Source organism: Pinus tabuliformis, chromosome 1_2, assembly GCF_031772625.1.
Source record: "Pinus tabuliformis cultivar Carrire ecotype Pingquan chromosome 1_2, CPIR1, whole genome shotgun sequence".
In the NCBI taxonomy this organism is placed as follows: domain Eukaryota; kingdom Viridiplantae; phylum Streptophyta; class Pinopsida; order Pinales; family Pinaceae; genus Pinus; species Pinus tabuliformis.
Window position 1 is genome coordinate 737452085 of NC_142298.1, and position 5370 is coordinate 737457454.

The following is a 5370-nucleotide window of genomic DNA, read 5'->3' on the forward strand; positions in this document are numbered from 1 at the left end:
TGTAATACTACTCTTAATTACAATAAATGTGGGAATTTTTCCGGTAGATCAGACATTAGTATTTTACCTAGTGACCACAATGACATATGTTCCTCTGTAGAGAGCCTTTATGCCTTGAGCAACCTCATTCAATCGGATCCATCTATGAAAGAAATATATCGTCCTATTTTTCTTCCATCATATTTAAAGCTACATAAGCCTTTCATGCAAACCAAACGTACAAATAAATTACCCCAAGAAGCCATTCATGTTGTTGCAATTCCTCACACTTCACAAACCATGAGAACCAGGAGTAGCAGTGGCATCACTTACAAGTAATTACACCAAACTATGTTAAGTTGCAGACCCTCAGTCACGTCAACACCTTATTTTACTAACAATTGAACATCTACGTACGTCAATCCCAATAGTGGATTGAACCGATATCGTGGTGATTGAACTTGTACGTATGTCGACCCACAGTGGATTGTCAAGCTCATGAATTTTCCATTTGTAAGATTTTAACAACAGGATTGGATGGGGTGAACAGTTTTTTCTCACCCCAAGCACGTAGTGAAAAATGCCTTCGACGTAATTAGATGTAACTCCCCAAAATTCAAAAGTCTTTCATCGATATCTGTCATCGAAGTTATTTATAACTTTAAATCTCAATTCAGACACAAATTACAATTTCATGTAACTCCCTAAAGTTCATAAGTCCTTCATCAATATCTATCGTCTGAGTTATATATAACTTGTATTTTTGACACGATGGACTTTCCTTTTAGGAAAAATTCTTTGAAATTGAAGAGTATCTAACCATGGGGCTTCCATCATGCTAAAAGCATCTCAATAAAACCAAGAAAATAAAGGTGGACTTATGTTTTTCAAGTTGAGATATTGTTATATAAATGTAGTCTAAATAAGTTAAGATTTAGTGAGAAAATAATGGTTTTGAGGGTATTTGGATTTGTTTAAATTTACGTTATAGATGTCAAGTTCCAAAATTTTAATTTGTCAAGAGTTTGAATATATTTATACTATTAAAAGAATGTTCAAACCCATAGATATTTTGGAATATATACATCCATCAAGTTTTTTTTTAAATACTATATAAAAATTCTTTTTAATAATTATTTTTCATATTAATATTTTATTTATAAATAATATTGAAATATATTTTAGTTATATTTTATTTTATATATTATTAAAAACTATATATATATATATATATAGAGGGTTTTTATATTAAGATATTAAAAATATTTATATATCTTTTTTATTTCCAATGATTATATATAATAATATGGGTAGTTTAATTGGTCATCTCCTTATACTTTGTAAATGATGTAAATGAAGTATGATGTTGGAAGATAAAATTTTCTATCTTTATCTTTGGGCTTCTTGTTGTGGTTTGTGATTTACATGGAAGTTATAGTAGTATTTGGAATGTACCACTTACCCGATTACACCATATATATTAATCTTAACCCTATATTAATTATACATCTTAATACACTATAGTCCCCAAATTTCATTCAACTTTATAAGATATTCCCTCACTCACAAATAAGTGCCAAATCAAATGAAGCGATATATATATATATATATATATAACCATAATTAATTATTATCAATAATAATTCATTATTAATAATAATAAATCATAATTAATAATAATCATAATTCATTATTATTATTAGTAATTAATAATAATAATAATAATAATAATAATAATGATAAGTAATTGATTAGTTATTAATTATTAATAATTTAAACTTAGGACTTTGGGTTGTAAGTAAACCATTGTCAACGATGGTCAACGATGCTGATTTTAAGGTTTATATTATTTATCTGAAGGTTAATATACCTTGGGTTCATAACATTGATCCCTTGGGTTTTAGTGTTAAACCCTTGGATTTATTAGTCTCTCCTTAGGTTTATGAATCTAAGGGTTCATATTCCTAGGGTATAATATTAATCATAGGGTTTATAATATTAATCCTAGGGTTTAATATAAATCCTTTGGGTTTATAATCATGGTCAACCATGGTCTATCTTCATCAATATGGAAATCAACCATGGTCAATCATGGTCAGTCATGATCAACCATGGTCCAACATCGCATTGTGACAAATATTGACTCAATATGAGCAACAAACATATGTGAACCTTCATCAGCCATGGTGAATGACGGTCAACGATCATTAACCATTTTCAACCATGGTCCAACGTCGCATTGTGACGAAGATTGTCTCAATATGAAAAACAACCATGGTCACATTGTGTCAAAGATTGTCTCATTATCCAACATCACATTGTGACAAACATGGTCAACCTTGGTCCAACGTCACATTTTGACAAATATTGTCTCATTATGAAAATCAACCATGGTAAACCAGGGTGCAATATCGCATTGTGAGAAAGATTCTTTCAATATGAAAATCAATCATGGTAAACCATGGTAACAATAGTCCAATGTCACATTGTGACAAATATTGTCTCAATATGAAAATCAACCATGGTAAACCATGTTTGTTTTAGGATTTATAATATTTATCTTAAAGTTCATATAACTTGGGTCTACAATATTAATCCCTTAGGTTTGTTAGTGCCTTGGGTTTATAATATCAATCCCTTGGGTTTATTAATCTAAGGGTTCATATTCCTAGGGTATAATATTATTTGTGGGGTTTAATACAAATATCTTGGGTTTATAATCCATTGGGTTTAATATAAATTCATTAGGTTTATTAATCTGTTGTGTTTATTAATGTCTAATGCCACATTGTGACAAAGATTGTCTCAATATGAATATGAATCATTGTCAACCAAGGTCCAACGTCATATTTTTCTCAATAAAAAAATTAATCATGGTCAATCATGGTCAACCATGGTTAATAAGCATGGTCACTTTATGAAAAATATTATCTGATGGACTGATGTCACATTTCAAAAACCATGGTCAATTATGGTCAACCATGGTCCAATGTCCCATTGTAACATAGATTGTCCCAATATGAAAATCAACCATGGTCAACCACAATCTGATCGCATTGTGACAAAGATTATCTCAATATGAAAATCTACCATGGTCAACCACGGTCCAATGTCGCAATGTGACAAAGATTGTCTCAATATGAAAATCAGTCATGGTGAACCATCATTAATCATCATCAACCAGGGTCCAACATTGCATTGTGACAAATATTCTCAATCATCATCAACCATCGTCAACCATCATTAATTATTTTCAACCATGGTCCAGCGCCGCATTGTGACAAAGATTGTCTCAATATGAAAACCAACCATGGTGAATAACCATGGTCAAATTGTGTCAAATATTGTGTAATGGTCTAACGTCACATGTGACAACCATGGTCCAACATCGAATTGTGACAAATATTGGTTGAATATGACCTTTCTTTCGAGTGGATACCTTCACGTATTCCAGTCATTCTAACTGGATCTTTCTGAATAATGGTCAAACACGTTCAACCATGTTTCAATTAACTCATGGTCAAATCATGGTCAATTTATAAATCATGATCAAACCATGTTTCAATTTTTGAATCATGGTCAAATCATGCTTGAACATGGTCAACCACCTTTCTAAATTATGACCTTTTTAAATCACGGTCAAACATGGTCAACCATGATCCAACATCGCATTGTGGCAAAGATTGTCTCAATATGAAAATTAAACATGGTCAACCATGGTCAAACAAGTTTGTTTTATGGTTTAAAATATTTATCTTAGGGTTTATATATCTTGAATTCACAACATTAATCCCTTGGGTTTAATAATATTACCTTAGGTTTTTAGTTTTAATCCCTTGATTTTATTAATTCTTTGGGTTTATTAATCCAAGAGTTCATATTCATAGGGTATAATATTATTGATAGAGTTTATAATAGTATTCCTAGGGTTTAATATAAATCCCTTGGGTTTATAATCAATTGGGTTTATACTATAAATTCCTTAGTTTTATTAATCCCTTTGGTTGCTAGTATTAATCCCTTGAGCTTATTAATCTCTTAGGTTTATAATAATCCCAATATGGGTTTGTGACAAAGATTTTCTCAATATGGAAAGCAATCATGGTCAACTATGGTCAACCATTCTTAACCATGGTCAACATTGGTCAAACATGGTCAACCATGGTCAATTATGGTGTACCATGGTCCAACACCATGTTGTATCATGTTGTGACGATAATTCGTTTATTCTTTATGATAGCTCGCATAACCCGGGTGATCGCTCAAATAACCCGAGAGATTACCAGATATGCGGACTGGTTACTCACTTATGATATGTCACGTTTTCTGTGATAGGTCACGTATCCACCGATGATAATTCGTGTATTCTTGATGATAGCTCGCATAACCCGGGTGATCGCTCAAATACTTTGCTGAAAGACATAGGAGGTTTAATATAAATCACAAGATATGCTCGGAGTAGACTTGCAGTCACAAGATACTTTGCTGAAATACATAAGCGGTTTGCATGGCTATCTTTGACACACCATTCTTATGTTTAATCCCATGAATCTTGATGAGGTTTGTGTTCAAGCTACACACCTCGAAGCAAGAGGGAAAAATGTACAAGAAGACGGTAAGAAGAAGCCATTCCAGAGTGTTGAAAAAGGAAATAAATCTAAAGGAAAGCAGAAGAAAAATGCTTCTATTAAGAAATAAGGGGAGAAACTTGTGTGCAAGAATTGTTCCAAAGAGGGCCATGATGAAGTGCATTGCTGGAAGTTTCATCTCAAATTAATACCAAATAAATTTAATAATAAAGGGAAACATAAGACAAACAATGTTGTACAACAAGGCTTGGGTTCCGACTCATGTGATGAAACAAAGATTGCAGCCACAGTCACTAAAGGAAAAGTCATGGCAAAAACAAGGAAAGAGGAAGTCGTGGCAAGCACCAACACAATAAATAACTCCAACAACACTTCAAACAAAGAAAATAGAGTTGAGTTGTTCCATATCAAACTTATTTCCAAACACATCAAGATTGATATGTTGTTTGATAGTGGATCCTAGGAAAATTCAATTTCTACATACCTGGTCAAGAAGTTGAATCTGGAAACTGTGCCTCATCATAAACCGTATTCGTTGGGTTGGATAACCAAGGATGCAAATCTTCAGGTCACAAGGAAATGCATTTTTAGGTTTGCTATTACTGCTAATTTTATTGATGAAGTCAAATTAGATGTAGTTCTGCTGGATATTTCTAGAATTGTTTTGGGAAGCCCATATCTATATGATTGGAAAGACGTTTTCCATATATTTGAGAAAACATATAATTTGTTCAAAGATGGAGGGGAGTATATTGTGAGAGCCCATCGTATAAAGCTTAATCTGTCTTTAGCAAGCGCAGGG